At 35.4% G+C, this 24,349-nt stretch overlaps 1 long non-coding RNA gene across 14 annotated transcripts; it reads left to right on the top strand.

The window, feature by feature from the left end:
• Positions 1-2,646: 2,646 nt before the first annotated feature.
• On the top strand, positions 2,647-24,214 carry LOC137965619 (uncharacterized). Of its 14 annotated transcripts, none has more exons than XR_011116129.1 (5): positions 2,647-3,386; positions 3,479-20,690; positions 23,271-23,371; positions 23,655-23,799; positions 23,951-24,214. It is a non-coding gene; the product is annotated as an uncharacterized lncRNA (long non-coding RNA). The 14 variants fall into 14 exon arrangements; XR_011116126.1 differs by having other exon boundaries at positions 2,647-11,835; positions 13,206-20,690; XR_011116121.1 differs by having other exon boundaries at positions 2,647-13,890; positions 14,022-20,690.
• The last annotated feature ends 135 nt before the right edge of the window (positions 24,215-24,349 follow it).

The following is a 24,349-nucleotide window of genomic DNA, read 5'->3' as shown; positions in this document are numbered from 1 at the left end:
CGGGTATTATACATATCCACCACTTGGTATTCTATTTTTTATGGTTTGTGTTTCTGTGAAGGGTAAAGGTTGTCTGATAAAGTTTTTTCCATGAGGACCATATCAGATTTAGATTATACATGGCTATAAGAAGACAACCAACTGCTCGACCATATGACATTTGGACCTTCGAAGATGACAACAAAATGCTTGATCTCTTGGTCGAGCAGGTCAATATAGGGAACAAGTTGCCTAATAGGGTTTGGTAGCATGAGGTATATATGGATTGTGTTAATAAGTTCAATGAAGACGCAGTCAATAAAAAAATTGTTGAGCAACTGAAGAATCAAACAAGATCATGGAAGAAAACATACCAAACGGTAACGAGTTGTATCAACACTAGTGGGTTCGGTTGGGCTGCAACCATACAACGAGTTATTGCATGTAATTCTGTATGGTTTGACTACATAAAGGTCAGTAAATCATGATGTACTATAAAATATTTTTTATGTTTTCTACGTTAGTATAACTCTATTCCAAGACGTCTAAAGGATGTTTTATTCTTGTAGGAGCATAGAGATGCTGAGAAGTACAGACGTGAAGGTTGCCCCCTATACGAAAAATTAGCTGTGGTGGTGGGAAACACAATAGTCATGGGGTTAGGAGGTGTAACTTTTGTAGAGCAAGGCGATGAACTCATCCGTGAGTCGGAACATGTCCTGATGGATGAGCTCGAGGATGTTGATATAGTTAGGGATACTCCATCGCCATTATTTAGCGGGAATGAGCCGACAACTAATCAATCTCAAAGAAGTAATCGATCATCTTCAAGTCGTCGTAGAAAGATAAGTGAAGTGTTCGGTGATGACACTAGTAAATTCATTGATGCAATGGATCGAATGGCTCAGACATTTAAGGATGTCATGAAGCTTAAAGAGGTAGATTGGGTCAAAGCTCTCTGGGAAATCCTGAACTTGTCTGCAAACTTGAAGTTTCGTGCTCCTTTATGGTCTTGAGGATAAGGGTAGTCAAGTAACAAGCTTTCGGAGGCAGCATGCATTATAATCCACAAGAGCTGCACAATTTCAAGATGCCATATCGACTTCCATGTGGAACGATAAATGATGGTTGTATCTTATTACTTTTGACCATGTGTCGTTCATATGTACTAAACTTGTAACTTGATGATTTTAATATTAAAGTCACGAACTTGTTATTTGAATAATCTTTCTTTTAGGTTATTAATAAGTTGTATATGTATTTATTTAATATTTTTGTTAAAATTTATTACTATATTAAACTTCATATTTAAGTCTTTGGTAAATAAAATATAGTTAAAGTATGCATTTGATTAATTTATTATTTTTAATTTTGTCAAAATATATTATTAATTAATACCATGTAAAAAATCCATCATATGTTATTAATATAATACTTTTTAATTTATTAATCATATCTATTTTTTATTTACTCTATTGTATTAGTGATTTAATAGTGGTAATTAAAATATTGTTAACTCAAGCACTTGGTTTCATTAACTCATTTTTATAATTAATAAAATCAATGGTTTTAAATTTAATGGAAAAATATTTTTAATTAATAATATGTAAAAATATATAGTGTGTTAAAGTTAGTATTTGATAGATTTTTCCTGTTTAATCATGACTTTTTTATGTTAAAGAACACCATATATTATCAATAATTTATTTATTTATTTTGTATGATTAATCATGTGCACAGTTAATTGACTCATGTAATTACTGTATTAATGTACAATAAACAGTAATAATTAATTAATATAATATATAATTAAATTAATTAATATATTAATCTATTTTATTTAAACATTAAATTAGTTATTCGTGTAGTAATAATGTTTATTTTACCTAATTTAATGTGTAAGTATTATATTTTAATTAAGTTTAGTTTACAAGTTACTAATTCTCTTATTATCGACGTTTTTCTCATTTAGGGGCACTAACACTAGAAATTGTTTTCCAATGGACATAAACTCGTCCACACTATTTCAAAGATGAAGTTCATGTAGATGTATAAAGATGAAGATGAAAATAAACTTCAAATTTTATGTTTATTGACTAAACCCCCCCGGCTACACCTACTCATAATTTGGTCATGGTTAGGAAATTTTTGGATTGCATGATTGAACGAATTTAGTGGCAAATTGAACATATTATTTGTTACTTATGATGATCGGAGAAGAAGGGTCAAGTCCTACCACTCAATACAAACAAACGAGACTTGGCTCTTTCTTTGATATTTTCAAAAACTGGCCTTTTCCATATATATCTAAATAATATATTTTCAAATTTTTATTAAAAAATTAATTATAATATAAAATATTTTTTCAATACCTGTTTGAACATTTATTTTTTTACGGTGTAGAGTCGTGGATCTTGTTTTTACAGCCTAATAAAAAGTCTCCGTTCTTTATGGTAAGTAGTCCCATAAAAAGAATGCTTTCTATTCACGAGTGGAGTACACCGCGTCAACCTTATCCTCCAACGCACCACCGCCTTAACTGACCCTTCGCATGTCGGTCGTCCGATGCTATTTCTAACTCTTAATCCCGATCGTCTGTTCTCGGTGGAATCCCTATATAAATAGGTCATTACCGGGGGCTAACTTGTTTGTACTCAGGATCCTGATTCAGGAGGTGTTATGAGATCTCTCCTCTCTGCGGCGAAACGGTTCCCGGGCGCGGTGTTTGGTTTGGATGTTCTTGATTCTGTTCATTTGCTTTGCCTTCGATTTGATGTTTTCAAGTTTGTTGAAGTTACTGGTGTTGGTCTTGTTGAATTATGGTGCTTGTTTTGATCCGAATATGCCGTCTGGATGGTTTTTTATATCGCTTGAATTGGAATTGGAATTGGAATTGGAATTGGAATTGGAATTGGAATTGGAATTGGATGGAAAAGTTTGGAGGTAGAGAGTTATTTGATGGATCGGTTCTGCGACTATTTGAGGTTCAATAACTATTGAATTAGAGGAGACTTGTAGCTTATGATCGGGAAGCTTCATTACTCTTTTGATTAAATATGACTTAACCTGGGATCGAGAAACTTCATCGTTCATTTGATAAAATAAGACAACTCTGTTACTCGTCAGATAAAGCTGGATATCATATCTGAACTTGAGTTTGTATCATATTCTGATTGCCGCGAGACTTCAGTATCTGCGATAGGCTGTCACCTATTTCGTTTCTGACTGTTGGCCTTCTTCTGGGTGATTGTAGGATCAGGAGAGGACGTGTATGGGGTGAAATTTCGTTTGTTCAGAGACAAAATTGTTTTTGTTGTTGTTTTGGTTTGTGGTTGTCCAGAGCTTAATGCAGGAAATTTATCTGTGGAAAGGTGGCCAACATATCTACTGAGATTGAGAGCTAATATGTATAAGGGGGTTGTTTTTTTCCTTTTTTGAATGATTTTTACCTAGACACCGAAAGACTTGCACTGCCTCAATGTGTTTTTCTCTTTTTCAGTGTGCCAAAGTAAGATTGGAGCTCTGCCATTGGCTGCTTATGTGAAGTAATGGACTTTCTGAGGGGGTGCTCTTTTTCTCTTGTTTAAAATCTTTTTTTACTTGATATGCTTATTCTTTGTGTCTTTCCTCAAGTGTTCTTAACTCTCCACCCTATTCGGCCACTCTGGAGTCATGGTTGTTAATAAGGTTACCCAACCTGTTTTCTAGAGCAAGGTTCATGCTAGGCATTTTTCAGTACCTATGATGTTGAGGGAGTTTCTTTTTATGTTTCTTTGGTGGGGCTTGATTTATCTATATTCTCTATTGGTCTTATGTGTGTTGAATTTTTTAGGTTTTTTTATTTATTTACTTTCTGTTATTGTTCTTGTTCTGAGTGAGTATTGTTTTTATTCTGATTTTTTATTGGCGTTATCCAGTGCTATATGTATGAGAATTTGTTGTGGATAGGTGGCTGACGTGTCTGCTGAGATTGAGGGTTAATTGGAATAAGGGGCTTCTCTTGCTTCTTGTTTAAAATGATTTTTACCTGGACAACAGAAAGACTTGCATTGCATCAATGTGTTTTTTTTTTTTTTTCAGTGTGCCAAAGATAGATTGGCCTCTTATGGGAAGTAACCATGATTCTGAGGGGGTGCTGTTTGCTTCTTGTTTAAAATATTTTTTTACTTAATATGCTTCTTCGTCTATTTCCTCACTCTCCACCTTATTCAGCCACTCTGGATTAATGGTTTTCAATAGTGCTAGCCAACCTGTGATTTTAGTTTTTTTTTTTTTTTTTTACTTGTTCAAAGAGAATTGTTTTTATTCTAATTTTAGTTTATGGTTGTCCTGTGCTTAATGCATGAGGTTTTGTTGTTGATAGGTGGCTAACATATCTGCTGAGATTGAGGTTTAATGGGATAAGGGGGTTCTCTTCGCTTATTGTTTAGAATGATTTTTACCTAGAAAACCAAAGAGTTGCATTGTATCAATGTGTTTTTCTTTTTTTTCAGTGTGCCAAAGCAAGATACGAGCTTCATTGCCGTTGTCCGCTTATGTGAAGTAATGGTTGTTTTGAGGGGGTGCTCTTTGTTTCTTGTTTAGAATCTTTTTTTACTTAATATGCTTCTTTTTGTTTCCTCAAGTGTTCTAAACTCTCTGCCTTATTCAGCCACTTTGGGGTAATGGTGGCCAATAGTGCTAGCTAACTTGTTTTACAGAGCGAGGTTCATGCAAAGCATTTTCAATACCAATGGTGTTAGAGGGAGTTTCCTTATATGTTTCTTTGGTGGGGCTTTATTTATCTATATTCTCTTCTGGTCTTCTTTAGTGTGTTGAAGTTTTTAGTTTTTTTTTTTGTTTCTTATTGTATTCTTCTAGTTCTGATAGACTTGTTTTTATTCTGATTTTAGTTTGTGGTTTTCCCATGCTTAAAGCATGAGGTTTTGTTGTGGATAGGTGGCCAACATATCTGCTGAGATCGAGGGTTAATTAGAATAAGGGGGTTCTCTTTCCTTTTTTTGTGAACGATTTTTACCTCGACACTGACACACTTAGCACTGTATCAATGTGATTTTGTCTTTTTTAGTGTGCCAAAGTAAGATTGGAGCTTCTCTGCCATTGGCCGCTTATGTGAATTAATGGACTTTTTGAGGTGGTGCTCATTGTTTCTTGTATATAATCTTTTTTTAATTAATATGCTTCTTCTCTGTGTTTTTCCTCAAAAGTGTTCTAAACTCTCCACCTTATGTGGCCACTCTCATGGTTGTTAATAATGTTACCCAACTTGTTTTCCAGAGCGAGGTTCATGCTAGTCATTTTTCAGTACCTATGGTGTTGGGGGAGTTTCCTTATATTTTTTTTGGTGGGGCTTGATTTATCTCTATTCTCTTTTGGTGTTCCTCAGATTGTCGAAGTATTAGTTTTTTTTTCTATTTTTATGCTTTTCTTCATGTTCGAAGAGAGAATTATTTTTAATCTGATTTTAGTTTGTGGTTGTCCAGTGCTTAATGCATGAGGTTTTGCTGTGGATGGGTGGCTAATATATCTGTTGAGATTGAGGTTTAATTGGAATAAGGGGGTTCTCTTTGCTTCTTGTTTAGAATGATTTTTACCTAGACTACCAAAGACTAGCATTGCATCAATGTGTTTTTCTTTTTTTCAGTGTGCCAAAGCAAGATAGGAGCTTCTTTGCCATTGCCCGCTTATATGAAGTAATGGTTGTACTGAGGGGGTGCTCTTTGCTTCTTGTTTAGAATTTTCTTTAGTTAATATGTTTCTTCTTTGTGTTTCCTCGAGTGTTCTAAACTCTTTGGTGTATTCAGCCACTCTAGAGTAATGGTTGTCAATAGGGCTAGCCAACCTCTTTTACAGAGCGAGGTTAATACAAGGCATTTTTCTATACCTTTGGTGTTGAGGGAGTTCCCTTATATGTTACATTGGTGGGGCTTTATTTATTTATATTCTCTTTTGGTCTTCTTTAGTGTGTTAAGTTTTTAGGTTTTGTTTTCTTTATTGTTTTCTTCTAGTTCAGACGAAGAATTGTTTTTATTCTGATTTTAGTTTGTGAATTTCCAGTGCTTAATGCTTGAGATTTTGTTGTGGATAGGTGGCCAACATATCTGTTGAGATTGAGGATTAATTGGAATACAAGGGTTCTCTTTGCTTCTTGTTTAGAATGATTTTTACCTAGACAATCAAAGACTTGCACTGCATGAATGTGTTTTTCTTTTTTTCAGTGTGCCCAAACAAGATAGAAGCTTTTCTGCCATTGCCCGCTTAGGTGAAGTAGTGGTTGTTCTGTTGGGGTGCTCTTTTCTTCTTGTTTAGAATCTTCTTTTACTCAATATGCTTCTTCTTCGTGCCTTTCCTCAAATGTTCTAAACTCTCTACCTTGTTTAGGCAGTCTAATGGTTGTTGATAGTGCTAACCAACTTGTTTTACAGAGCGATGTTCATACAAGGCATTTTTCAACTCCTATGGTGTTGAAGGAGTCTCCTTGTATTTTTTTTGGTGGGGCTTTATATATCTATACTCTTTTGGTCTTCCTTAGTATGTTGAAGTTTTTGGTTATTTTTTCTACTTTTTGTTTTCTTCTAGCTCGGGAGAGAATTGTTGTTACTCTGATTTTAGTTTGTTGTTTTGTTGTGCTTAATGCATGAGATTTTGTTGTGGATAGGTGGCCAATATATCTACTGAGATTAAGGATTAATTGGAAAATGGGGGTTCTCTTTGCTTCTTGTTTAGAATGATTTTTACCTAGACAATCAAATACTTGCACTACATCAATGGGTTTTCTTTTTTCAGTGTGGCAAAACAAGATAGGAGCTTCTCTGCGATTGGCCACTTGTGTGAAGTAATGGTTGTTCTGAGGGGGTGCTCTTTTCTTGTTTAGAATTTCTTCTTTTGACTCATTATGCTTCTTCTTTGTGTTTTCTCGAGTGTTCTAAACTTTGCCTTATTCAGCTACTATGGAGTAATGTAGTTCAACAGTGCTAGTTATCTTGTTTTACAGAGCGAGGTTTATGCAAGGCATTTTTCAGTACCTATGGTGTTGACGGAGTTTCCTTATATGTTACATTGGTTTAATTACTTATATTCTCTTTTGGTCTTCTTTAGTGTGTTAAATTTTTTAGGTTTTTTCTTTCTTTATTGTTTTCTTCTAGTTCTGAGAAAGAATTGTTTTCATTCTGATTTTAGTTTGTGGTTTTCCAATGCTTAATGCATGAGGTTTTGCCGTGATAGGTGGCCAACATATCTGCTGAGATTGAGGATTAATTGGAATACAGGGGTTCTCTTTGCTTCTTGTTTAGAATGATTTTTACCTTGATAATCAAACACTTGCACTGCGTGAATGTGTTTTTTGTTTTTTTCAGTGTGCCCAAACAAGATAGAAGCTTCTCTGCCATTGCTCGTTTAGGTGAAGTAATGGCTGTTCTGTAGGGGTGCGCTTTTCTTCTTGTTCAAAATCTTCTATTACCTAATATGCTTCTTCTTTGTGGCTTTCCTCAAATGTTCTAAACTCTCCACCTTGTTCGGGCAGTCTAGAGTAATGGTTGTTGATAGTGCTAACTTGTTTTATAGAGAGATGTTCATGCAAGGCATTTTTCAATACCTGTGGTGTTGAAGGAGTCTCATTATATTATTCTTTGGTGGGGCTTTATATTTCAATATTCTCTTTTGGTCTTCCTTAGTATAGTATGTTGAAGTTTTTAGGTTATTTTTTCTTCTTACTGTTTTCTTCTAGTAAGGAGAGAATTGTTTTTAGTCTGATTTTTAGTTTATGGTTTTCTTGTGCTTAATGCATGAAATTTTGTTGTGGATAGGTGGCCAACATATCTGCTGAGATTGATGGTTAATTGGAATAAGGGGGTTCTCTTTCTCTTTTTTAGAATGATTTTTACCTAGACAACCAAAGACTTGCAATGCATCAATGGGTTTTCTTTTTTCAGTGTGCCAAAGCAAGATAGGAGCTTCTTGTCCATTACTTCTTTTTTCTTTACTTATTATGCTTCTTCCTTGAGTTTCCTCAAGTGTTCTAAACTTTGCCTTATTCAGCCACTTTGGTGTAATGGTTGTCAATAGTGCTAGTTATCTTGTTTTACAGAACGAGGTTCATGCAAGGCATTTTTCAGTACCTATGGTGTTGCGGGAGTTTCTTATATGTTACTTTGATGGGGTTTTATTTATTCGTATTCTCTTATGGTCTTCTTTAGTGTGTTGAGGTTTTTAGGTTTTTTTTCTTTATTGTTTTCTTCTAGTTCAGACAAAGAGTGTATTTTATTCTGATTTTAGTTTGTGGTTTTCCAGTGCTTAGTGCATGAGGCTTTGTTGTGGATTGGTGACCAACATATCTATTGAGATTGAGGATTAATTGGGAAAATGGGGGTTCTCTTTCCTTCTTGTTTATAATGATTTTTACCTAGACATTCAAAGACTTACACTGCATGAATGTATTTTTTTTTTCTTTTTTTCAGTGTGCCCAAACAAGATAGAAGCTTCTCTGCCATTCCCCGTTTAGGTGAAGTAATGGTTGTTCTATGGGGGTGTTGTTTTCTTCTTGTTTAGAATCTTCTTTTATTCAATAAGCTTCTTCTTTGTGGCTATCCTCAAATGTTCTAAACTCTCCACCTTGTTTGGGTAGTCTAGAGTAATGGTTGTTGATAGTGCTAACCGACTTGTTTTACAGAGCAACGTTCAATCGAGGCATTTTTCAATACCTTTAGTGTTGAAGGAGTCTCCTTGTATTTTCGTTGGTGGGGCTTTATATAACTATATTCTCTTTTGGTCTTACTAAGTATGTTGAAGTTTTTAGGTTATTTTTTTTCCTTTTATTTTCTTCTTGTTCAGAGAGAGAATTGCTTCTTGTTCTGATTTTAGTTTGTGGTTTTCCTGTGCTTAATGCATGAGGTTTTGTTGTGGATAGGTGGCCAATATATCCGCTGATTTGGAATAAGGGGGTTCTCTTTGTTTCTATTGTAGAAAGAATTTTACCTAGACAACCAAAGACTTGCACTGCATCATTGGGTTTTTCTTTTTTCAGTGTGCCAAAGCAAGATAGCAACTTCTCTGTGATTGCCCACTTATGTGAAGTAATGGTTGTTCCGAGGGGGTGCTCTTTGCTTCTTGTTTAGAATTTTTTTTTTTTTTTTTACTTATTATGCTTCTTCTTTGTGTTTGCTCGTGTCTTCTAAACTTTGCCTAATTCAGCCACTATGGAGTAATGGATGTCAATTGTGTTGGTTATCTTTATTTAGTGTGCCAAAGCAAGATAGCAGCTTCTTTGTGATTGCCCACTTATGTGAAGTAATGGTTGTTCTGAGGGGGTGCTCTTTGCTTCCTATTTAGAAATTCTTTTTTTTTTACTTATTGTGCTTCTTCTGTGTTTGCTCGAGTCTTCTAAACTTTGCCTTATTCAGCCACTATGGAATAATGGTTGTGAATTGTTTTGGTTATCTTTTTTTACAGAGCGAGGTTCATGCGAGGCATATTTCAGTACCTACGGTGTTGAGGGAGTTTCCTTGTATATTACTTTGGAGGAGCTTTATTTATTTATATTATCTTTTGGTCTTCTTTAGTGTGTTCAAGTTGTTAGTTTTTTTTTTTTTTCTTTATTGTTTTCTTCCAGGTCAGACAAAGAATTGTTTTTATTCTGATTTTAGTTTGTGGTTTTCCAATGCTTAATGCATGAGGCTTTACTGTGGATAGGTTGCCAACATATCTGCTGAGATTGAGGATTAATTGGAATATGGGGGTTCTCTTTGCTTCTTGTTTAGAGTGATTTTTACTTAGACAATCAATGACTTGCATTGCATGAATGTGTTTTTCTTTTTTTTAGTGTGCCCAAACAAGATAGAAGCTTCTCTGCCATTGCCAGTTTAGGTGAAGTAATGGTTGTTCCGAGAGAGGGTGCTCTTGTCTTCTTGTTTAGAATCTTCTTTTACTCAATATGTTTCTTCTTTGTGCCTTTCCTCAAATGTTCTAAACTCTCTACCTTTTTCGGGCAGTCTAGAGTAATGGTTGTTGATAGTGCTAACTAACTTGTTTTATAGAGCGATGCTCATGCAAGGCATTTTTCAATACCTATGGTGTAGTAGGAGTCTCCTTATAATTTTTTTGGTGGGGCTTGACATATCTATATTCTCTTTTGGTCTTCCTTTGTATGAAGGTTTTAGGTTATTTTTTCTTCTTTTTGTTTTTTTCTACGTCAGACAGAGAATTGTTTTTATTCTGATTTTAGTTTGTAGTTTTCTTGTGCATAATGCCGAGTTTTTTTTCTTTTTCTTAGTGTGCCCAAGCCATATAGAAGGTTCTTTGCCATTCCCCGTTTAGTTGAAGTAATGGTTGTGCTGTGGGGCTGCTGTTTTCTTCTTGTTTAGAATCTTCTTTTATTCAATAAGCTTCTTCTTTGTGCCTATCCTCAAATGTTCTAAACTCTCCACCTTGTTCGGGCAGTCTAGATTTATGGTTGTTGATAGTGCTAACCAACTTGTTTTACAGAGCGATGTTCAATCAAGGCATTTTTCAATACCTTTGGTGTTGAAGAAGTCTCCTTATATTTTCTTTGGTGGGGTTTTATATATCTATATTCTCTTTTGGTCTTCCTTAGTATGTTGAAGTTTTTAGGTTATTTTTTTTTTCTTTTTATTTTCTTCTTGTTCGGAGAGAGAATTGCTTTTTGTTCTGATTTTAGTTTTTGGTTTTCATGTGCTTAATGCATGAGTTTTTGTTGTGGATAGGTGGCTAATATATCCGTTGATTTGGAATAAGGGGGTTCTCTTTATTTCTTTGGTAGAAAGAATTTTACCTACTCAACCAAAGCCTTGCACTGCATCAATGGGTTTTTCTTTTTTTAGTGTGCCAAAGCTAGATGGCAGCTTCTTTGTGATTGCCCATTTATGAGAAGTAATGGTTGTTCTGAGGGGGTGTTCTTTGCTTCTTGTTTAGAAATTCGTTTTTTTACTTATTATACTTCTTTTTTGTGTTTGCTCGAGTCTTCTAAACTTTGCCTTATTCAGCCACTATGGTGTAATGGTTGGCAATTGTGTTATCTTTTTTCAGTGTGCCAAAGCAAGATAGCAGCTTCTCTTTGATTGCCCACTTATCTGAAGTAATGGTTGTTCCGAGGGGTGCTCTTTGCTTCTTGTTTAGAAATTCTTTTTTTTACTTGTTGTGCTTCTTTGATTTTGCTCGAGTCTTCTAAACTTTGCTTTATTCATCCACTATGGAGTAGTGGTAGTCAATTGTGTTGGTTATTTTTTTTCAGTGTGCCAAAGCAAGATAGCAGCTTCTCTGTGATTGCCCACTTATGTGAAGTAATGGTTGTTCTGAGGGGGTGCACCTTGCTTCTTGTTTAGAAATTCTTTTTTTTTTACTTATTGTGATTCTTTTGCTCGAGTCTTCTAAACTTTGCCTTATTCAGCCACTATGGAGTAATGGTTGTGAATTGTGTTTTTATCTTTTTTTACAGAGAGGTTCATGCGCGGCATTTTTCAGTACCTATGGTGTTGAGGGAGTTTCCTTGTATATTACTTTGGTGGAGCTTTATTTATTTATATTCTCTTTTGGTCTTCTTTAGTGTGTTCAAGTTTTTATATTATTTTTCTTTATTGTTTACTTCTAGTTCAGACAAAGAATTGCTTTTATTCTGATTTTATTTTGTGGTTTCCCAATGCTTAATGCATGAGGTTTTGTTGTGGGTAGGTGGCCAACATATCTGCTGAGATTGAGGATTAATTGGATTACGGGGGTTCTCTTTGCTTCTCTTTTAGAATGATCTTTACCTAGACAATCAATGACTTGCACTGCATGAATGTGTTTTTCTTTTTTTCAGTGTGCCCAAACAAGATAGAAGCTTCTCTTCCATTGCCAGTTTAGGTAAGTACTGGTTGTTCCGAGGGGGTGCTCTTTTCTTCTTGTTTAGAATCTTCTTTTACTCAATATGCTTCTTCTTTGTGCCTTTCATGTTCTAAACTCTCCATTTTTTTCGGGCAGTCTAGAGTTATGGTTGTTGATAGTGCTAACGAACTTGTTTTATAGAGTGATGTTCATGCCAAGCATTTTTCAATACCAAAGGTGTGGAAGGAGTCTCCTTATATTTTTTTTGGCGGGGCTTGACATATTTATATCACTTTTGGTCTTCCTTAGTATGAAGTTTTTTGGTTATTTTTTCTTCTTTTTGTTTTCTTCTACTTCTGACAGAGAATTGTTTTTATTCTGATTTTAGTTTGTAGTTTTCCTATGCATAATGCACGAGGTTTTTTTCTTTATTTCAATGGGCCAAACAAGATAGAAGGTTCTCTGCCATTCCCCGTTTAGGTGAAGTAATGGTTGTTTTGTGGGGTGCTGTTTTCTTCTTGTTTAGAATCTTCTTGTATTCAATAAGCTTCTTCTTTGTGGCTATCCTCAAATGTTCTAAACTCTCCACCTTGTTCGGGCAGTCTAGATTAATGGTTGTTGATAGTGCTAACCAATTTGTTTTACAGAGCGATGTTCAATTGAGGCATTTTTCAATACCTTTAGGCCTGAAGGAGTCTCCTTATATTTTCTTTGGTGGGGCTTTATATGTCTATATTCTCTTTTGGTCTTCCTTAGTATGTTGATGTTTTTAAGGTTATTTTTTTTTCATTTTATTTTCTTCCAGTTTGGAGAGAGAATTGCTTTTTGTTTTGATTTTAGTTTGTGGTTTTCCTAATTTTGTTGTGGATAGGTTGCCAATATATCTGCTGATTTGGAATCAGGGGGTTCTTCTTGTTTCTTTGGTAGAATGAATTTTACCTAGACTACCAAAGACTTGCACTGCATCAATGGGTTTTTATTTTTTCAGTGTGCCAAAGCCAGATAGCAACTTCTTTGTGATTATCCACTTATGTGAAGTAATGGTTGTTCCGAGGGGGTGCTCTTTACTTCTTGTTTAGAAATTCTTTTTTTTACTTATTATGCTTTTTCTTTGTGTTTGCTCGAGTCTTCTAAACTTTGCCTTATTCAGCCACTATGGAGTAATGGTTGTCAATTGTGTTGGTTATCTTTTTTCCGGTGTGCCAAAGCAAGATTGCAACTTCTCTGTGATTGCCCACTTATGTGAAGTAATGGTTGTATAGAGGGGGGGCTCTTTGCTTCTTGTTTAGAAATTCTTTTTTTTACTTATTGTGCTTCTTCTTTGTGTTTGCTCGAGTCTTCTAAACTTTGCCTTATTCACCCACTACGGAGTAATGGTTGTGAATTGTTTTGGTTATCTTTTTTTACAGAGCGAGGTTCATGCGAGGCATTTTCAGTACCTATGGTGTTGAGGGAGTTTCCTTATATCTTACTTTGGAGGAGCTTTATTTATTTATATTCTCTTTTGGTCTTCTTTAGTGTGTTCAAGTTTTTAGAGGTTTTTCTCTTTATTGTTTTCTTCTAAGTTCAGACAAAGAATTGTTTTTATTCTGATTTTAGTTTGTGGTTTTCCAATGCTTAATGCATGAGGTTTTGTTGTGGATAGGTTGCCAACATATCTGCTGAGATTCAGGATTAATTGGAATACGGGGGTTCTCTTTGCTTCTTGTTTAGAATATTTTTACCTAGACAATCAATGACTTGCACTGCATGAATGTGTTTTTCTTTTTTACAGTGTGCCGAAACAGGATAGAAGCTTCTCTGCCATTGCCAATTTAGGTGAAGTAATGGTTGTTCCGAGGGCGTGCTCTTTTCTTCTTGTTTAGAATCTTCTTTTACTCAATTTGCTTCTTCTTTGTCCCTTTCCTCAAATGTTCTAAACTCTCCACCTTTTTCGGGCAGTTTAAAGTAATGGTTGTTGATAGTGCTAACGAACTTGTTTTATAGAGTGATGTTCATACCAAGCATTTTTCAATACCTAAGGTGTGGAAAGATTCTCCTTATATTGTTTTTGGTGGGGCTTGACATATTTATGTTCACTTTTGGTTTTCCTTGGTATGAAGTTTTTTGGTTATTTTTTCTTCTTTTCGTTTTCTTCTACTTCGGACAGAGAGTTGTTTTTATTCTGATTTTAGTTTGTGGTTTTCCTGTGCATAATGTACGAGGTTTTTTTCTTTTTTTTTCAGTGGGCCAAAACAAGATAGAAGGTTCTCTGCCATTCCCCGTATAGGTAAAGTAATGGTTGTTCTGTGGGGGTGCTGTTTTCTTCTTGTTTAGAATCTTCTTTTATTCAATAAGCTTTTTCTTTGTGGCTATCCTCAAATGTTCTAAACTCTCCACCCTCTTCGGGCAGTCTAGATTAATGGTTGTTGATAGTGCTAACCAGCTTGTTGTACAGAGCGATGTTCAATCGAGGGATTTTTCAATACCTTTGGTGTTGAAGGAGGCTCCTTATATTTGCTTTGGTGGGGCTTTATATGTCTATATTCTCCTTTGGTCTTCCTTAGTAGGTTGAAGTTTTTAGGTTATTTTTTCTTCATTTTATTTTCTTCTAGTTCAGAGAGAGAATTGGTTTTTATTCTGATTTTAGTTTGTGGTTTTCCTGTACTTAATGCATGAGGTTTTGTTGTGGATAGGTGGCCAATATATTTGCTGATTTGGAATAAGGGGGTTCTCTTTGTTTCTTTGGTAGAAAGAATTTTACCTAGACAACAAAAGACTTGCACTGCATCAATGGGTTTTTATTTTTTCAGTGTGCCAAAGCCAGATAGCAACTTCTTCGTGATTGCCCACTGATGTGAAGTAATGGTTGTTCCGAGGAGGTGCTCTTCGCTTCTTGTTTAGAATTTTTTTTTTTTACTTATTATGCTTCTTCTGTGTTTGCTCGAGTCTTCTAAACTTTGCCTTATTCAGCCACTATGGAGTAATGGTTGTCAATTGTGTTGGTTATCTTTTTTCAGTGTGCCAAAGCAAGATAGCAACTTCTCTGTGATTGCCCACTTATGTGAAGTAATGGTTGTTCCGGGGGGGGGGGGGGGCTCCTTGCTTCTTGTTTAGAAATTCTTTTTTTTTACTTATTGTGCTTCTTCTTTGTGTTTGCTCGAGTCTTCTAAACTTTGCCTTATTCAGCCACTATGGAGTAATGGTTTACAATTGTGTTGGTTATCTTTTTTCAGTGTGCCAAAGCAAGATAGCAGCTTCTCTGTGATTGCCCACTTATGTGAAGTAATGGTTGTTCCGAGGGGGTGCTCTTTGCTTCTTGTTTAGAATTTTTTTTTTTTACTTATTGTGCTTCTTCTTTGTGTTTGCTCGAGTCGTCTAAACTTTGCCTTATTCAGCCACTATGGAGTAATGGTTGTGAATTGTGTTGGTTATCTTTTTTTACAGAGCTAGGTTCATGGGAGGCATTTTTCAGTACCTATCGTGTTGAGGGAGTTTCCTTATATGTTACTTTGGTGGAGCTTTATTTATTTATATTCTCTTTTGGTCTTCTTTAGTGTGTTCAAGATTTTATATTATTTTTCTTTATTGTTTACTTCTAGTTCAGACAAAGAATTGTTTTTATTCTGATTTTATTTTATGGTTTCCCAATGCTTAATGCATGAGGTTTTCATGTGGATAGGTGGCCAACATATCTGCTGAGATTGAGGATTAATTGGAATACGGGGGTTCTCTTTGCTTCTTGTTTAGAATGATTTTTACTTAGTCAATCAATGACTTGCATTGCATGAATGTGTTTTGCTTTTTTTCAGTGTGCCCAAACAAGATAGAAGCTTCTCTGCCATTGCCAGTTTAAGTGAAGTAATGGTTGTTCTGAGGGGGTGCTCTTTTTTTCTTGTTTAGAATCTTGTTTTACTCTATATGCTTCTTCTTTGTGCCTTTCCTCAAATGTTCTAAACTCTCCGGTTTGTTCGGGCAGTCTAGAGTAATGGTTGTTGATAGTGCTAACCAACTTGTTTTACAGAGCGATGTTCATGCAGGGCATTTTTCAGTACCTGTGGTGTTGAAGGAGTCTCCTTATATTACTCTTTGGTGGGGCTTTATATATTTATATTATCTTTTGGTCTTCCTTAGTATGTTGAAGTTTTTGGTTATTTTTTCTAGTTATTGTTTTCGTCCAGTTCAGAGAGAATTGTTTTTATTCTGATTTTAGTTTGTGGTTTTCTTGTGCTTAATGCATGAGGTTTTGTTGTGGATAGGTGGCCAACATATCTGCTGAGATTGATGGTTAATTGGAATAAGGGGGTTCTCTTTCTCTTTTTTAGAATTATTTTACCTAGACAACCAAAGACTCGCAATGCATCGATGGGTTTTCTTTTTTCAGTGTGCCAAAGCAAGATAGGAGCTTCTCTGCGATTGGCCACTTAAGTGATGGGTTTCTGAGGAGGTGCTCTTTGCTTCTTGTCCAGAACTTCTTTTTTCTTTTAGTATTATGTTTCCTCGAGTGTTCTAAACTTTGCGCTATTCAGCCACTATGGTGTAATGGTTGTCAATAGTGCTAGTTATCTTGTGTTACAGAACGAGGTTCATGCAAGGCATTTTTCAGTACCTATGGTGTTGAGGAAGTTTCCTTATATGTTACTTTGATGGGCTTTATTTATTCGTACTCTTATGGTCTTCTTTAGTGTGTTGAGGTTGTTAGGTTTTTTTTTTCTTTATTGTTATCTTCTAGTACGGACAAAGAATGTTTTTTAATCTGATTTTAGTTTGTGGTTTTCCAGTGCTTAATGCATGAGGTTTTGCTGGGATTGGTGGCCAACATATCTACTGAGATTGAGGATTAATTGGAAAACGAGGGTTCTCTTTGCTTCTTGTTTATAATGATTTTTACCTAGACATTCAAAGACTTGCACTGCATGAATGTGTTTTTTTTTCTTTTTTTCAGTGTGCCCAAACAAGATAGAAGCTTCTCTGCCATTCCTCGGTTTGGTGAAGTAATGGTTGTTTTGTGGGGGTGCTCTTTGCATCTTGTTTAGAATTTCTTTTTTTACTTATTATGCTTCTTCTTTTTGTTTCCTCAAGTCTTCTAAACTTTGCCTTATTCAGCCACTATGGAGTAATGGTTGTCAATTGTGTTGGTTTTCTTGTTTTACAAACCCGAGGTTCATACGTGGCATTTTTCAGTACCTATGGTGTTGTGGGAGTTTCCTAATATGTTACTTTGGTGGAGCTTTATTTATTTATATTCTCTTTTGGTCTTCTTTAGTGTGTTCAAGTTTTTAGGTTTTTTTTTCTTTATTGTTTTCTTCTAGTTCAGACAAAGAATTGTTTTTGTTCTGATTTTTGTTTGTGGTTTTCCAATGCTTAATGCATGAGGTTTTGCTGTGGATAGGTGGCCAACATATCTGCTGCTGAGATTGGGGATTAGTAGGAATACGGGGGTTCTCTTTGTTTCTCATTTAGAATAATTTTTACCTAGACAATCAAAGACTTGCACTGCATTAATGTGTTTTTATTTTTTTCAGTGTGCCCAAACAAGATAGAAGCTTCTCTGCCATTGCCTATTTAGGTGAAGTAATGGTTGTTCCGAGGGGGTGCTTTTTCTTCTTGTTTAGAATCTTCTTTTACTCAATATGCTTCTTCTTTTTGCCTTTCCTCAAATGTTCTAAACTCTCCACCTTGTTCGGGTAGTCTAGAGTAATGGTTGTTGATAGTGCTAACCAACTTGTTTTATAGAGCGATGTTCATGCAAGGCATTTTTCAATACCTATGGTGTAGAAGGAGTCTTCTTATATTTTCTTTGGTGGGGCTTGACATATCTATATTCTCTTTTGGTCTTCCTTAGTATGTTGAAGTTTTTAGGTTATTTTTTCTTCTTTTTATTTTCTTCTTGTTCGGAGAGAGAATTGCTTTTTGTTCTGATTTTAGTTTGTGGTTTTCCTATGCTTAATGCATGAGGTTTTGTTGTGGATAGGTGGCCAATATATCCGCTGATTTGGAATATGGGGTTTCTCTTTGTTGCTTTGGTTGAAAGAATTTTACCTAGACAACCAAAGACTTGAACTGCATCAATGGGTTTTCTTTTTTTAGTGTGCCAAATCAAGATAGCAACTTCTCTGTGATTGCCCTCCTATGTGAAGTAATGGTTGTTCCGAGGAAGTGCTCTTTGCTTCTTGGTTAGAAATTCTTTTTTTTACTTATTATGCTTCTTCTTTGTGTTTGCTCGAGTCTTCTAAACTTTGCCTTATTCAGCCACTATGGAGTAATGGTTTACAATTGTGTTGGTTATCTTTTTTCAGTGTGCCAAAGCAAGGTAGCAGCTTCTCTGTGATTGCCCACTTAAGTGAAGTAATCGTTGTTCCGAGGGGGTGTTTTTTGCTTCTTGTTTAGAATTTTTTTTTTTACTTATTGTGCTTCTTCTTTGTGTTTGCTCGAGTCGTCTAAACTTTGCCTTACTCGGCCACTATGGAGTAATGGTTTACAATTGTGTTGGTTATCTTTTTTCAGTGTGCCAAAACAAGATAGCAGCTTCTCTGTGATTGAGTAATCGTTGTTCCGAGGGGGTGCTCTTTGCTTCTTGTTTAGAATTTTTTTTTTTACTATGTGCTTCTTCTTTGTGTTTTCTCGAGTCGTCTAAACTTTGCCTTATTCAGCCACTATGGAGTAATGGTTGTGAATTGTGTTGGTTATCTTTTTTTACAGAGCTAGGTTCATGGGAGGCATTTTTCAGTACCTATCGTGTTGAGGGAGTTTCCTTATATGTTACTTTGGTGGAGCTTTATTTATTTATATTCTCTTTTGGTCTTCTTTAGTGTGTTCAAGTTTTTATATTATTTTTCTTTATTGTTTACTTCTAGTTCAGACAAAGAATTGCTTTTATTCTGATTTTATTTTGTGGTTTCCCAATGCTTAATGCATGAGGTTTTGTTGTGGGTAGGTGGCCAACATATCTGCTGAGATTGAGGATTAATTGGATTACGGGGGTTCTCTTTGCTTCTCTTTTAGAATGATCTTTACCTAGACAATCAATGACTTGCACTGCATGAATGTGTTTTTCTTTTTTTCAGTGTGCCCAAACAAGATAGAAGCTTCTCTTCCATTGCCAGTTTAGGTAAGTACTGGTTGTTCCGAGGGGGTGCTCTTTTCTTCTTGTTTAGAATCATCTTTTACTCAATATGCTTCTTCTTTGTGCCTTTCCTCAAATGTTCTAAATTCTCCACCTTTTTCGGGCAGTCTAGAGTAATGGTTGTTGATAGTGCAAGCCAATTTGTTTTATAGGGCTATGTTCATGCAAGGCATTTTTCAATACCTATGGTGTAGGAGTCTCCTTATATTTTTTTTGGTGGGGCTTGACTTATCAATATTCTCTTTTGGTCTTCCTTGGTATGAAGTTTTTAGGTTATTTTTTCTTCTTTTTGTTTTCTTCTACTTCGGACAGAGAATTGTTTTTATTCTGATTTTAGGTTGTAGTTTTCCTTGCTTAATGCGGGAGGTTTTTTTGTTTTTTTCAGTGTGCCCAAACAAGATAGAAGGTTCTCTGCCATTCCTCGTTTAGGTGAAGTAATGGTTGTTCTGTGGTGGTGTTGTTTTCTTCTTGTTTAGAATCTTCTTTTATTCAATAAACTTCTTCTTTGTGGCTATCCTCAAATGTTCTAAACTCTCCACCTTGTTCGGGCAGTCTAGAGTAATGGTTGTTGATAGTGCTAACCAACTTGTTTTATAGAGCAATGTTCATGCAAGGCATTTTTCAATACCTATGGTGTAGAAGGAGTCTTCTTATATTTTCTTTGGTGGGGCTTGACATATCTATATTCTCTTTTGGTCTTCTTTAGTATGTTAAAGTTTTTAGGTTATTTTTTCTTCTTTTGCTTTTCTTCTAGTTCGGAGAGATGTTTTTATTTTCATTTTAGTTTGTAGTTTCCTGTGCATAATGCATGAGGTTTTGTCGTGGATAGGTGGCCAACATAGCTGATGAGATATATGTTTAATTGGAATCAGGGGGTTCTCTTTGTTTCTTTTTTAAAATGATTTGTACCTAGACCACCAAAGACTTGCACTGCATCAATGGGTTTTCTTTTTTCAATGTGGCAAAGCAAGATAGGAACTTCTCTGCGATTGCCCACTTGTGTGAAGTAATGGTTATTCTGAGGGGCTGCTCTTTTCTTCTTGTTTAGAATTTCTTTTTTAACTTATTATGCTTCTTCTTTGTGTTTTCTCGAGTGTTCTAAACTTTGCCTTATTGAGTCACTATGGGAGTAATGGTTGCCAATAGTGTTAGTTATCTTGTTTCACACAGCGAGGTTCATTCAAGGCATTTTTCAGTACTTATGATGTTGATCTTTGGTGGGGCTTTATTTATTTATATTCTCTTTTGGTCTTCTTTAGTATGTTGAAGTTTAGTTTTTTTTATCTTTATTGTTTTCTTCTTGTTGAAACAGAATTATTTTTATTCTGATTTTAGTTTGTGGTCTTCCAGTGCTTAATGCATGAGGTTTTGCTGTGGATAGGTGGCCAACATATTTGCTGAGATGAGGATTAATTGGAATACGGGAGTTCTCTTTGTTTCTTGTTTAGAATGATTTTTACCTAGACAATCAAAGACTTGCACTGCATGAATGTGTTTTTCTTTTTTCCAGTGTGCCCAAACAAGATAGAAGCTTCTTTGCCATTGCTCGTTTAGGTGAAGTAATGATTGTTCTAAGGGGGTGTTCTTTTCTTCTCTTTTAGAATCTTGTTTCACTCAATATGCTTCTTCTTTGTGCTTTTTTTCAAATGTTCTAAACTTTCCACCTTGTTCGGGCCATCTAGAGTAATGATTGTTGATAGTGTTAATCAACTTGTTTTACAGAGCGATGTTCATGCAAGGCATTTTTCAATACCTATGGTGTCGAAGGAGTCTCCTTATATTTTCTTAGGTGGGGCTTGACATATCTATATTCTCTTTTGGTCTTCTTTAGTATGTTGAAGTTTTTAGGTTATTTTTTCTTATTTTTGTTTTCTTCTAGTTCGGAGAGAGAATTGTTTTTATTCTGATTTTAGTTTGTGGTTTTTCTGTGCTTTAACGCATGAGGTTTTTCTGTAGATAGGTGGCCAACATATCCAGTTGAGATTGATGGTTAATTGGAATAAAGGGCTTCTCTTTGTTTTTTTTTTTTTTAAATGATTTTTACCAAAGACTTGCACTGCATGAATGGGTTTTCTTTTTTCAGTATGCCAATGCAAGATTTAGCTGCTGCTTCTCTGCAATTGCCCACTTATGTGAAGCAATGGCTGTTCCGAGGGGGTGTTCTGCTTCTTTGTTTAGAATTTTTTTTTTTACTAATTATGTTATTTTTTTGTGTTTCCTCCGGTCTTCATAAGGCCTTATTCAGCCACTATGGAGTAATGGTTGTCAATGTTGTCAATAGTGTTGGTTATTTTGTTTTAAAGAGCGAGGTTCATGCAAGGCATTTTTAGGCATTTTTCAGTACCTATGGTGTTGAGGGAGTTACCATATATGTTACTTTGGTGGAGTTATATTTATTTTGGTCTTCTATAGTGTCTCGAAGTTTTTACAGAGCGAGGTTCATGCAAGGCATTTTTCAATACCTATGGTGTTGAGGGAGTTTTGTTATATGTTTCTTTGGTGGGGCTTTATTTATCTATATTCACTTTTCTTTGTCTTCAATATGTGTTTATTCTGATTTTAGTTTGTGGTTTTCCAGTGTTTAATGCATGGGGTGCTTCAATATATCTCGTCCTTGGAGATATTGGCTAATTGGAATAAGGGGGTTCTCTTTACTTTTTGTTTAGAATGATTTTTACCTAGACACCCAAAGACTTTCACTACATCAATGTCTTCTTTGCCATTGCCATCGAATCTAGTGTTTTTTAGTTTAGTTATCCAGAGGTGATCAAACGTATTTTGTTTTGAGGGTTTATTGTTGAAGGGGTTCTGGTAAAAGAAAAACTTTAATGGTGGTTTCTATTATAATTATTGTGTTTCCATCTCCAGCCTCTTCTTTCATTTCCTCTAATAGTAGTTTCTATTAAGAAAATTAGTCTGTGTCATTGTTCTAGCGACTCCCAACAGGATTGCAGAGGAAGGTTTATTGTCGAAAAGGGCCTTTGCTGCTGCTCTATTATAATTACAAACTTCGTGTCCTTGTTCTAGTGTACTGCAGCAGGATTCTGCAACATGACTAGGATTTTGTGCTAAAGTTAAAAAGGTCATTTTAATATAATGGTTGTATTAATCTTCTATTATTGTATGTTTAATTATTTTTGGATTTATTGTTTGATTGTTTGATTTTCTTCTATTATGAATGAAAATTTGTTATATTCAATTATTTGTTTCTCATATTTATCCAACATTTATTTATCATAATTTTATTACAATTTGTTTTTTTGTTCACCCAAATATTCAGCGACTTTGAATCTGTAGATATAATTGAGAATCGGGGATTCGTTTTATACCAGCCTCCCCACGTCTTTAAAAAAAGAAAGAAAAACAACCATTGTCTCTGAAGGAATTCTATAGTCAGGTGTGTCGACCATCAACTTAATCAAAATGTATAAATTGTTCTCATATGAGGCTGTGATAAATGATTTGTTCTCACATTTTATCATTAGAAATAACTAAATTGTTTAGTTAGGGGTACCCTTGACGAATGAAAAAAGACAATTAGGGTAGTATAATCCTTCTTGTCGTAGTCCGTGCAGTGTATAGTGTATTTTATGAGTTTCGAGGATCCTGATTGAAGCAAGTACCGGAAAATAAATTAGGGAGATGGGTATTTTATTATCACTTGGGTCAATTGTTTCGGAAGAATTCTTGTAGATGTTTCTGTTCCAGACACATAAGGCGTCATCACAAATGACAGCAATCTGCGGTCCTCTTATCACCAAAAGAGTATCACTGTTAGCATTTTGGAATATTTTTTAATATTGGTATTCAATGCTTTTCCCGAAAGACGTGAATGCCTGCTCCCTTACCTGTTACTCCGGGATGTCATCCTGGAGATAACCATGACATGGACAATCAGCTTAAATGTAAGTTGGAGATTAACAAGGAAGGTGTTTATTCCATTGTGAGGAAATTAATAAAAAAGAGCCAGCCTCTCTCTCACAATCTATTTCAATCTATTTTACAGCGTAATTTACTGGGCTGGTCCGGACTTTCCTACTTGCCCACCACAATTTCTCTTCTCGCCGTCGGATCTCCGTAGTTTTGCCTTAAAGCCTACTTTATGTACTCTTTCTGCCTCGGGAGACCAGGGTTTTCTATCTTCATGTCTGAGGTCTCTAGTTGCTGTTTGTAGCTATTGAGATCATGGAGGAACAGATTGGTTCCTAGCTCTTTATTTGTTCACTTGGCATTTTTTCCGGAAGTTACTTTTTTTTCGCATCATGCTTAGACTCCTCTAAGTTAAGTTTCTGCTTATTGATTTTACTTCTACTCTTCTGTCTATGTAGTTGGATTTTTCGGTTATGGATCTTAATGGATTGTTATGCAGCTCGAAGAAATCTGGGAGAGGAAAGAGGCCTGGAAAAGGTGGTAACCGTTTCTGGAAAAGTGTTGGCTTGGGCTTCAAAACACCGAAGGAAGCAATTGAAGGTAACTCAGCTTCATTAAAATTGACCTTCATTTTAGCGTTTACGCACTCTGCAATGCGTTGAAGCATGTAACTCTGGCACCCTATTTGTTCGTTAAATGGGTAGTCTACTAGTGTGGTAAATAGAAAATGCTGAATGTATTGAATTATGCTAAAGATAAAAGTCTCATTTATAATTGAAGCTAAAACTGTTTTGAGGGGAATGAGGGTTCAAGAAGGCTTTTGAGGCTTTCACTCTGTGCTCAGAAGTTTTATAACTGTTCGTGGTTATTAATGAACTTGCAGGGACGTTTATTGATAAAAAGTGCCCCTTAACCGGGAGTGTTTCTGTAAGGGGTCGTATCCTTGCAGGAACTTGTCACAGTGCGAAGATGATGAGAACCATTATAGTTAGGAGGAACTATCTCCACTGGGTCAAGAAATACCAAAGGTAAAAGAAGAAGGAATAACTTCTGCCATGCAGTGATGTTAATAAGATGGGACTAGTGTGTTATGTATTTCTTTTTTCATTTTCGGGTATGAGAAGCGGAATCTTTAGATGATGTGGAGAAGCCTCATATTACTGTGTTAACCCTGTTCAGGCCCCTGTCCAAGACTGTGAGATTCAACGTCTTGAAGGTTATTCCTGCAGGATCCTCAACTGGTGGTGGTAAAAAGGCTTTTGCAGGAATCTAAGGCCTTAGTATGTGGCCATTAACATCTTCTGTGTTTGGTCTTACTCATTCACTAGAAATGGGATGTACAATACTTGTCTTCCATTAGGCAATTCTTCCTTGTAGCTCATGGGCTTTTAGCCTATTCATTCTGTGTTGAATTTGTAGATAATTCGGTCTAAAGGGCATATATAGCAGGATTCAAATATTATCCAAATCTGGAAACTTGAAAGGAGAGAATAAAATAGTCAAAAACTATATATTAAAGACTAATATTTTTAAAAAATAAATATAAAAGTTAAAGAGATTTCATATTCGGATATTTAT

Source organism: Aristolochia californica, unplaced genomic scaffold, assembly GCF_029961685.1.
Source record: "Aristolochia californica isolate CCGP_79_NKW_82.1479 unplaced genomic scaffold, dmAriCali1.0.hap1 SCAF_5, whole genome shotgun sequence".
Taxonomy (NCBI): Eukaryota; Viridiplantae; Streptophyta; class Magnoliopsida; order Piperales; family Aristolochiaceae; genus Aristolochia; species Aristolochia californica.
This window is presented reverse-complemented; position numbering and strand designations above follow the sequence as displayed.